The following is a 12,275-nucleotide window of genomic DNA, read 5'->3' on the forward strand; positions in this document are numbered from 1 at the left end:
TCGGGCACAAATTCACCCCCCACTACCCCCAACTTGTGTTTTCCCGAAAAACTAAGCTAAGTCGGGAAAAATTGAGATATTTGAATTTTTTTTTCAGTGAATATATTCCCTTCAACATGCTTTTTAAGACCTATATACCCACTGATTTTGTCCGGCACGAATTCACCCCCTACTACCCCCAACTTGTGTGTCTGAAAAATTATGCTAAGTCGGGTAAAATTGAGATATTTGAATTTTTTTTTCGGTGAATATATTCTATTTACAATTCTCTTCAAGACCTATATACCACCTGATTTTGTCGGGCACAAATTCACCCCCCACTACCCCCAACTTGTGTGTTTGAAAAATTATGCTAAGTCAGGTAAAATTGAGATATTTGAATTTTTTTTCAGTGAATATATTCTATTTACAATGCTCTTCAAGACCTATATACCACCTGATTTTGTCGGGCACGAATTCACCCCCCACTACCCCCAACTTTTCTGTCTGAAAAAATATGCTAAGTCGGGAAAAATTGAGATATTTGAATTTTTTTTCAGTGAATATATTCTATTTACAATGCTCTTTAAGACCTATATACCCACTGATTTTGTCGGGCACCGATTCAAATATCTCAATTTTTCCCGACTTAGCATAATTTTTCAGACACACAAGTTTGGGGTAGTGGGGGGGGAATCAGTGCTCGACAAAATCAGTGGGTATATAGGTCTTGAAGAGCATTGTAAATAGAATATATTCACTGAAAAAAAAAAATTCGAATATCTCAATTTTTCCCGACTTAGCATAATTTTTCGGAAACACACAAGTTGGGGGTAGTGGGGGGTGAATTCGTGCCCGACAAAATCAGGTAGTATGAAGGTCTTGAAGAGCATTGTAAATAGAATATATTCACTCAAAAAAAAATTCAAATATCTGAATTCTTCCCGACTTAGCATAATTTTTCGGAAACACACAAGTTGGGGTTAGTGGGGGGTGAATTCGTGCCCGACAAAATCAGTGGGTATATAGGTCTTAAAGAGCATTGTATATAGAATATATTCACTGAAAAAAAAATTCAAATATCTCAATTTTTCCCGACTTAACATAATTTTTCGGAAACACACAAGTTGGGGGTAGTGGGGGGTGAATTCGTGCCCGACAAAATCAGGTGGTATGAAGGTCTTGAAGAGCATTGTAAATAGAATATATTCACTGAAAAAAAAATTCAAATATCTCAATTCTTCCCGACTTAGCATAATTTTTCGGAAACACACAAGTTGGGGTTAGTGGGGGGTGAATTCGTGCCCGACAAAATCAGTGGGTATATAGGTCTTGAAGAGCATTGTAAATAGAATATATTAACTGAAAAAAATATTCAAATATTTCAATTTTACCCGACTTAGCATAATTTTTCAGACACACAAGTTGGGGGTAGTAGGGGGTGAATTCGTGCCCGACAAAATCAGTGGGTATATAGGTCTTGAAAAGCATTGTAAATAGAATATATTCACTGAAAAAAAAATTCAAATATCTCAATTTTACCTGACTTAGCATAATTTTTCAAACACACAAGTTGGGGGTAGTGGGGGGTGAATTCGTGCCCGACAAAATCAGGTGGTATATAGGTCTTGAAGAGCATTGTAAATAGAATATATTCACCGAAAAAAAAATTCAAATATCTCAATTTTACTCGAAACCAGAAAATTTCCATTTTATTGACCCACTAGCTCGTTATTCATTCCTATTAATAGTTCAGAATGGTTGTAGATACTCAGTAACCTCACCCCTTTTCCAGAACATCGTTTAATTTCATTTTCATTACCACTTTTCAATATCAATCCCGTACTAGCCTTCATTACGAATCAAGATACACCCCGAGCGGGCCGACCGCTTCACCGAGGCGCCGAGGCAAACGCGTGGCTGGAACTCGTGGCTGCATTCACACTGGTGATATAAGAATTAACAAAATGTATGTCTCAATTGATGCTTCATTCGTCAATTAGCCTGGTATGAGGTTCCAATTGCAAAATTACACGGCATGGATATCTCATGAGGATACAGTTATCGAGTTGTCTGTGTCTTCATTATCCTTCTGATACTTTCGGAATGGAAAATGCTAAAATAGCCATTGACAGCAGTAATTTTCTTAGTCGTCGATTGACTTGGAAGATAATAAGGAATTGATTATGTAGATCCTGCTATAAGGGGATGTATTATATGTATACTCCATTCACTTTTATTTTAGCAGTCGGTTGGCCATGGAAATTTGACACATTTCACTCTGTATAGTACAAAAATGTGGGGTTATGACGCTTATCAAAACATTTTTAGGTTTTAAATCAACGCTATGTTGCCCGTTCTACGTAAAAGTTTATGTTATTAGCTACGTATTTTATCACAATGTCGAATCTCTTCGGAAAATATGTGACGAACATAATTGAAGTTTATACAAACTGATTGAGGGCATACCAAATCCAGTTATTTGCATGGAAAATTGAAGAGATCAGTATAATATCATAATATGCACTAGCTTGAGGAGAGTTAATGTTCGTTATCTTCTTTGGCTAAAGTTTGAATACGTTACATCAGTTGTAGATTTCAAAAATATTAACCCGAAGATGAAATGCATATGATGCAGTGGTTGGTAATGGGTATCTCTCGAAGAAATTAACAGATAATTACAAGAATGTTGAATTCTTCAACTAAAATCATCTTGCATCAATGGAAGTAAAAGGAATTAAAGGAAGTTTCAAGTCAAGATGAACTTTACCTTTGAAAAAAATTTCACATGAATAAACAATCAACAGGAAAACTGACTCGTATTTGTGGCTGTTCATCTTAATACATTGATATAATAATAATAATAATTAGGCATTTATTGGTACCTTAAGACATTTAGAATGTATAGGACAAGTCAAATGAAAAATAGAAAAATCTATTTTCGGGAACTTATTCTACGATGACATTCATCGAATATCCTGTAGTAAACTTTCCGCATTAATTCACTCAAACATAAAAGTCTCAAATGTCACCACTTTTTTGGGTCTTCCAATAGAAGGAAATTCTTTGTCATCCTCTTCATTCACAATCTTTCTGATTGTGGAAATATTCAGCTGAAATATAAGTCGTTCAGATTCAGATGAAACATTATATGAATTCTCTTACATTGAATATGTTCGCTACCGTCTGACGTATTGTGGAGTTTAGAATATCAGGGTATAACTATTTGAATTCTAAATAGCACTTCCTGAAACCCTGTCTCTTTTTTCAATCACTTTCGGCATTTTCGTGATAAAAATTGATATTAGTTGTGGCAACGGCGTTATGACATTAACGACATTTCATGAGTGCCTACCTTACTCCGTTCTAGTTAAAAAACTTGAGAAAATCATTTCATGGCCAACCGACTGCTAAAATAAATGTGAATGGAGTATACCTAAAAGTTTGTATAGAGCCTACTCGACTTTTTATTGAAGATTATCGATAAAATAAAAATATGCCAATTTTGGCACATGAACCCTTATTTTGGTTCGTTGTAACTAACAGTACCTACTAGAACAAATCGCTTTGCTTGAAATGCTTTACATGATTAATAGTAGGTATATACTTATTAATTATTAATTTTTAGAATATCTCACTTCATTTTCGAAGTGATATAATACATATAAACTTTTTTTAATGTTTGTGCCCCATAGTTTGATTTTGACAATTACTTGAGCAATTATTTGATAAAGTGTCGTGAAAGTGGATAAGCCGAACCATCTTGAGATTTTATACTTTGTTCCGACAATAATTTCAGGTTTCAGTATAATCTCAGTGACAAAATTTTTCTGTCATCAGCAGGCTAACATAACGTAGAGCTATAGCTAAACCAAACAGCTGATCGAATGTGAGACAGTAGGCTTCCATTTGAACCCAAAATTCTGGTTCTGCGCTAGCTTCAGCTTTGCTAACTGCCTTCCTGAACTGACTTCTCATGATGCAGCTGATAAGAATAAGTCTAGCAGATGGAGAGCACTGATTCTTTGAATTGGGAGAAAGGAGGAAGAAGCAGCGGATAACCCAGTTGAAGAGTACCTAATAGCCATAAAAAAGCTTTGGACGAGAAACATTTAGAAGCTTCCTTAACCCAGCCCAGTTAATAGAGTTAGAACTCTGCAACTGTAGATGGTGTTACACCCTAAACAATCATTAATCTAGCCGCTCAGCTGGCAGAACTGATAATTTCCCAAATAGTTGATGACACTAGCTTTTATTATGACAAAAAAAAATCCTAAGGTGCTTCTGGGCAAGTTGATGTCACTGTGAGTGGCACTATATTGTGGTCGCAGTGCAGAGATGCTTGTTGTTTTCATCCTTTCTGGATCTATAGATCCAGATCTAGTTTATATACCGATATTTACAAAGTAGACTCAACCAGCTCCTGGAAAAGCTATTGCCATATTTATGTGCACCATCTTCTTTGTCTGCAGATATATTCTCTATTTGGCTATTGAACGTAAAATTTCCTGAAGTTCTATCAATCAAATGTATCTTTCCTTGAGGAGGGTCACCTTTAACTCTACGGAAAGAGAATAATCTTGACCCTTCTGATGTCCTAGTGCAGCAACTGGACAAGATAGAGTTACCCTTCGGTGTTTCTGTGTCTACCCAGTATATTTTCGAATAAACAAGCTTTCTTAACGTTGACGACCAACAACGGAAGTAGTTCACATATTTTCCACTCCATAGATGTGGAGATTTTCGATTTTTTTCCGGTTTGTTGAACACTATATGGCTGCAACTAATGGTGCCATTGATTCTTCGTCGATGACCTTGGATCGAATGTCGTTAACCTTCAGACACGCCGTCATATACGTGTAACCAGAACGAGGGATCCTCTCCAAGTGAAACACAGGCCTAAACGTGGCTAAATATAGGAATAGGCTGCAAACGCGATTGTCCTGACTTTGGTGCTCTTGAAAATACCCACGAGATGTAAGGGAGATTGAATACCTACCTTGAAGGATGAAAATTCACAATACTGAATCCGGATATCGTACTTGAGAAAACTATCGAATACACAGGGTATGCAAGTCATGTCTAGCTAAATTTCACAGAGGGATTCTACAGTTTGTTTGCAGGAGAGAAGTTCCTTCACAGTATGATCCCATTACATTCCATTGTGAAGTTAATATTTCGTAATTTTTCACAATTTTTTCAAGCTATATAGTGAAAACCATAATTCTAATTCGAATCTCCTATATTATAATATGATATGGATTTTATGGAATTCAACAAATTAGTTCCTTATGATTTCTCTACTGGGATAAGAACAGTATGTATACTCCATTCACTTTTATTTTAGCATTCGGTTGGCCATGGAAATTTGACACATTTCACTCTATATAGTACGAAAATGTGGGGTTATGACGCTTGTCAAAACATTTTTGGGTTTTGAATCAACGCTATGTTGCCCATTCTACGTAAAAGACTCAGTAATTACGAATTGTATCACAATGTCGAATCTCTTTGGAAAATATGTGACGAACATAACTGAAGGGTTACCAAATCCAGTTTTCTGCATGGAAAATACAAGAGATCAGTATGATATCATAATATGCACTAACTTGAGGAGGGTTAATGCTCGTTATCTTCTTTGGCTAAAGTTTGAATACGTTACATCAGTTGTAGATTTCAAAAGTATTCACCCGAAGATTAAATGCATATGATGCAGTGGTTGGGAATGGGTATCTCCCGAAGGAATTAACAGATAATTACAAGAATGTTAAATTCTTCAACAAAAATCATCTTGCATCAATGAAAGTAAAACGAATTAAAGGAAGTTTCAAGTCAAGATGAACTTCACCTTTGAACAAAAACTTCACATGAATAAACAATTAACAGGAAAACTGGCTCCTATTTGTGGCTGTTCATCTTGATACATTGATATAATAATAATAATTAGGTATTTATTGGTACCTTAAGACATTTACAATGTATAGGACAAGTCAAATGAAAAGTAATAGAAAAATCAGTTTTTCGGAACTTATTCTACGATGACATTTATCGAAAATCCTGTAGAAACTTTTCGCATTAATTGGGAATTCAAATGTAGATTGCAGCGACATAGTGGTGACAGTCCGAAGTAAAAAGTTAATGCCTTTACGTCATTTTTCTACTTTCCTCGATGTAAACCATAGACCTAATAATACATTTTATTTTATTAGGTCTATGATGTAAACAAACAAATGACAAAAGTGCCTTAACTTTTTATTTACAAAAATAGCCACCAGAGGGCGTATCGCTTGTTTTGAATTCCCAATTCACACAAACATAAAATTCTCGAATGCCACGACTTTTTTGGGTCTTCCTATAGAAAGAGATTCTTTGTCATCCTCTTCATTCACAATCGCTTTCCGATTGTGGAAATATTCAGCTGAAATATAAGTCGTTTAGTTCAGATGAAACATTATATAAATTCTCTTACATTGAATATGTTCGCTACCGTCTGACGTATTGTGGATTTTAGAATATCAGTGTATAACTATTTGAATGAGCGGACCTGAATTCTAAATAGCACTTCTTGAAACCCTGTCTCTTTTTTTCAATCACTTTCGGCATTTTGATAATAAAAATTTATTAGTTGTGGCAACGGCGTACACACACAATAACGACAATTCATGAGTGCCAACCTTAATCCGTTCTAGTTACAAAAACTTAGAAAATTATTTCATGGCCAACCGACTGCTGCGCGTAAATTTGTCAGAATGTTTCTAATTGTTCGAAATGAAAGTACAAAAATCACCTTTTCAATCTCTATAAGATGTTATAATCCGGCAAGGAAAAATTATCAAATCCCTGAGACAATTGTGAAAAGTATGAAATATCTTTCGGTTAGAATGTACGAAAGTTCACACATCAACCAATCGGTTAGGAACTTCCCTACACCAACCTCACTGGCGTTCGAATTCATTGGTGCATTCTTGGAATTATTACTGTAGTGCTATTTATGGATTGAAATATCAGGAGCAGAAATATTCAATTCAGGTTCACTTGAAGATGAACGCTCAAATATGTATTTCGTTCGGTCATTTGTGGATTTTTTCGGAAAATAAAATTTTTTATATTTCAAATCCAAAAAAGCGATAATTGTTTTTAAAAAAATTCTTTTTGTGCATGTACGTTCTCGTCTGCTGTAGTTTCAGGGGTATAAGCTTTTGAGATTCGAAAATTTTTCCAATGTGCCACAACCATATTGGTTTTTTTCTGTTGTTTATACATGCTTTGCTTATTTTCCGTAAAAAGAAATCATTTTTGGATGGAGTGTTTCCAATTTTTTTATCGGTATTGACATGCCCTGACTTAGGATTGTTTTTAAAAAAATTCTTTTTGTTCATGTACGTTCTCGTCTGCTGTAGTTTCAGGGGTAGAGGCTTTTGAAATTCGAGAATTTTTCCAATGTGCCACAACCATATTGATTTTTTTCTGTTGTTTATACGTGCTTTGCTTATTTTTCGTGAAAAAAAATCATTTTTGGATGGAGTTTTCCAAATTTTTCATCGGTATTGACATGCCCTGCAATATTTCTAGAAAAATAATAATACGCCCCTTTTTATTCTTCAAAAAGAATATAATTCCATAATTTAACCCAAATTTTCACCAAAACATATTCCTCGTCATTTTTCTTTTTTAGTTTTCGATGTAAAAAATTATATGAATTTATTTGCTTCTTTCCAATGTATCTTATTTTTTAAATTTCTCATAATTTGTGATATATTTACTTGAAAAACATTTATTGTTTTATGGTTATTTTGCGTGCACCAAAATTGAAAACCACAAGGCGGTTGCAAAGATATCGTGACAATATAAAAAAATATATTTCTCATTTAACTTACAAACATCCAGAAGAATAATTAATTGATTCGTTCTATTAATTAATGTTATTAATTTTATGGTCACACTCAGTGACCAACCACTAACAAAATATTCATTCCAGCTAATCTCGAAAAAAGCTGAATGATTCATCTCACTCCGATAAATATGCACAAAAAATCGTTGGTTCGACGATCACACGACCGATAAATAATTCGAAAATCAACAGACCGAAGGAGCGATCCCTTCTTCGAATTCAAAAACGAAAATTGATGAGGATACACTCATTAGAAGGATAAAAGTATAACGGATCCAGCTACACACTCCGTTAAGTCGAAACGAAGAATCAGTGTAGCGATTTTAATTGCTATTTTATTCTGGCGAAATGGCACGTATAGAATGACGACGGTCATCCTAGCAGAAAAAACCGATTCAGGAAATCTGCCTCATTTTACGGAACTTGATCCTTTCACGCCAACGCAAAGCGCAATTAGAATTGGCGCTGGTCAAGATAAAGGTGAAAGAAGGTGCTCCCAACGTTTTATGTATTCACTAGAAGTGGCGCAACTAATGAGCGTCCATTCATTTAGATCTCAATAAGTTTTGTGCGGTCAGATTTGTTTCACTTGAGGTTAGACCCGTCGAGATTTGTTGACATAGGTAGTTGCTAGGGTAGTTGACAAGTTATAATGGAAATAATAGGTTCTTTCCCTGACTCATAAATATATGAAGACATGTTCCGTGAATTCCGTGAATTTTATAACAATAACTACATAATATGTACATTTTTTTTATTTCGAAATATTGAATTTGCTGACCAATGAATGAGAGAAAGATTTTGTCCCCATATTGAAAACGAAGCACTTCGAAAAAATTCGCTGAAAATATCCAATCTACACGAAAAAAGACATAGGCGAACTGACCGATCCACCAACTCAACAGTTAGTATACTCCATTCACGTTTATTTTAGCAGTCGGTTGGCCATGAAATAATTGTCTCAAGTTTTTGTAACTAGAACGGAGTAAGGTTGGCACTCATCAAATGTCGTTAATGTCATAACGCCGTTGCCACAAGTAATATCAATTTTTATTACGAAAATGCCAAAAGTGATTGAAAAAAGAGACAGGGTTTCAGGAAGTGCTATTTAGAATTCAAATAGTTATACCCTGATATTCTACTAATATCAATTTTTATTACGAAAATGCCGAAAGTGATTGAAAAAAGAGACAGGGTTTCAGGAAGTGCTATTTAGAATTCAGGTCCGCTCATTCAAATAGTTATTAAACCCTGATATTCTAAAATCCACAATATGTTAGACGGTAGCGAAAATATTCAATGTAAGAGAATTTATTTAATGTTTCATCTGAATCTAAACGACTTATATTTCAGCTGAATATTTCCACAATCAGAAAGATTGTGTATGAAGAGGATGACAAAGAATTTCCTTCTATTGGAAGACCCAAAAAAGTGGTTGTTTTCGAGAATTTTATGTATGGGTGAATTAATGCGAAAAGTTTACTACGGGATTTTTGATTTTTCTATTTTTCATTTGCCTTGTCCTATACATTGTAAATGTCTTAAGGTTTCAATAAATACCTAATCATTATTATTACATCAATGTATTAAGATGAACACCCACAAATACGAGCCAGTTGTCCTGTTAATTGTTTATTCATGTGAAATTTTTGTTCAAAGGTGAAGTTCATCTTGACTTCCTTCAATTCCTTTTACTTATATTGACGCAAGATGATTTTTGTTGAAGAATTTAACATTCTTGTAATTATTTGTTAACTCCTTCGAGAGATACCCATTCCCAACTACTGCATCATATGCATTTCATCTTCGGGTTAATATTTTTGGAATCTACAACTGATGTAACGTATTCAAACTTTAGGCAAAGAAGATAACGAACATTAACTCTCCTCAAGCTAGTGCATATTATGCATGATATTATACTGATCTCTTGTATTTTCCATGCAAATAACTGGATTTGGTATGCCTTCAATCAGTTCGTATAAACTTCAATTATGTTCGTCACATATTTTCAGAAGAGATTCGACATTGTGGCAAAATACGTAATAACAGAAACTTTTACGTAGAACGGGCAAGATAGCGTTGATTTAAAACCCAAAAATGTTTTGGCAAGAGTCATAACCCCACATTTTCGTACTATACAGAATGAAATGTGTCAAATTTCCATGGCCAACCGAGTGCTAAAATAAAAGTGAATGGAGTGAAGTCAATGCGAAATTGTACATAATACATTAGAATATATTGATCTATTGAAGACGTGTGACTTTCCACAATTTTTGCTAAATGCTTCTAAAAAAGGTTTCTCTCACAACCTATGACGTTCTAGACATAGCTTTTTTCGTAAAATGGGTTCCACCACTTAAATTAGCACGTTTTCAAGAGTTTCAATATGAGAGAAAATAAAACGGAACAAAGGGTGGCACAAAACAAAAAGAACAAATTGTATAGAAAATAAAACTCCATCATTAAAGAAAACAAGCAGAGAGAAGCCCTTCTTATTCATAAGTGATCGTCATTCCTAACACGTGGGCTCTGGTCTCGTACCTTTACCAACCCGAAGAATAAGCAATAAATAATCCGTAGACCCGTCGTCATTGTTTGTATGTTAATCAGGACCACTTCCTGTCTGGTTCATCTGTACTCACCACACCGGAAACTCGATCTAGAGTGCCAATTTTTCAAGAATGAAGATAAATAATCGCGAGTAGCAATTATTCTTCAGGTGAGTAGGGAAGAAGTGAAGCAGTATCAAGCAGTAAGTTCATCGAATTCCATTCGATATGCTTCATCATTATGCAGTGGCGTGAGTTTATTTAGGAGTGGATTTAGGGAAGAATAAGTCTTCGCAAAAAAAACTGTTTTTTGTCATTCGTTCACTTTTGATTGTATTGGACTCCTGTTTGTAAACTATGGAAAAAACGTATGAATATTATTATACACTTGATCAAAACTCCTGAAAATGCCAAATAATCGAAAAAAATAAATCAGAGGTCTGTGACAGTAGTTCTTTTGTTCTTCACATTGAAACCTAGAAATGATTGGATGGTTGACTGAAATTGAAAGGATGTTTGTCAGGCCTCACCTCGGGTCTCCCTTGATTCAATATTGAATTTCAATTTGTGAAAGGACTAACCGATTTATCACTTTTTCAGAAAAAATTAACGATTTATTTTTGTTATAACTGAATTTTCCTTTTTGTTTAGTCCTCACCACTTCGAAATTAATCGAAAACTGTCAATTCTAATTATAAATCAGTCTAATGGTACCACGCCACTGACAATACATACAATAACAAAAACTAAACAGAAACAAAAATGCCTTGTCGACATATTGTTCTTTACGAGGAATGTTTATCATTGGTGCATAATTAAAACAAGATAATTTCGAATGCACTTTGAAATTTATCAGTGCAGAATGTGGCTTTTGTGGTTTTAACCTATTGTCTACTTTGACGAAAATGTATCATAATATACTTTACAGCAGTTCAAGAACATTCAACTTGATTTTATACCCAGGCAAATCCTTGAAGTTACAGCAATGTAGCTATGGATTTTCCCAACACAAACGTTGTTAATTTGATTTTGGGACTATAACAATCTATCTGTTGTTCTCCATTGTTTATTATGGTTTCTTTTTTTACTGAATTGCGTTATTTATTCCAATCGATTTATGGAAATTCTACAGATTGTCTGGAAAAACAGTCGCTTGAACAAATCGATCATTCAAATAGTGTAGATTCAAAAACTGAGGAAAAAAGTTCCTGCAGGAGACGGAAATGAAGTCAATCAAAAGGGGCGACTGCTTAGGGCTGATTCATATTTGTTTCACAGCCCTAACGATCCGCCAAACGGGATTTTGGGGTGGGTCATCTTCATGGAAATCCGAATGATTCACTCAAGCCAGATAAAAAGAGGAAAATACGAATGAGATGAATAATCTCGTACCTGAGCAAGAAAAATCAATAATTCCTCGGGGGATTGGTTAGATCCAGGAAGCCGGTAGCTCACAGGTTCGTGGAAATTGATGGACCACTCGAAAACTTCAGGCAATACGTGAATTCTTTCCCATGAAAGCAGGACCGTTTCCGTTATGTATTATTCGTGGAAGGAACGGAAAGAGCGCACAATTTTTTTTTGTTCGAGCAGGCAGTGGACTGGTTTACGCGACGTCACGAAAACGCGATTGTCGACTGTTAAGTCAAAGAGTTGGTTACTCTTTGGTTAAGTCGCGGTGGCGATTGTTCCTTTTATAGAGGGGTGGGGATGGCGCAGATCGAAAAGTCCCGTTCACACGATGAAACTCCGGTGTGGGGGATGTTGACGGGGTGGATATCGACGGTTCAAAAGACAGAGGCGTAGGTGGGGGCCATAATTTCCAACAGGTGGAGGACTTGAATTATTGATTGAAT

General features: G+C 35.1%; 1 protein-coding gene across 1 annotated transcript in view; it reads right to left on the reverse strand.

The window, feature by feature from the left end:
• LOC123317056 (protein singed) overlaps window positions 1-12,060 on the reverse strand; it is a 65,199-nt gene extending 53,139 nt beyond the window's left edge. The window contains exon 1 of the mRNA XM_044903414.1: window positions 11,812-12,060. The gene's annotated coding sequence lies outside the window, so the exon portion shown is untranslated. The remainder of the gene's footprint in view (window positions 1-11,811) is intronic.
• Window positions 12,061-12,275: the final 215 nt, after the last annotated feature.

Source organism: Coccinella septempunctata, chromosome 7 (genome assembly GCF_907165205.1).
Source record: "Coccinella septempunctata chromosome 7, icCocSept1.1, whole genome shotgun sequence".
In the NCBI taxonomy this organism is placed as follows: Eukaryota; Metazoa; Arthropoda; class Insecta; order Coleoptera; family Coccinellidae; genus Coccinella; species Coccinella septempunctata.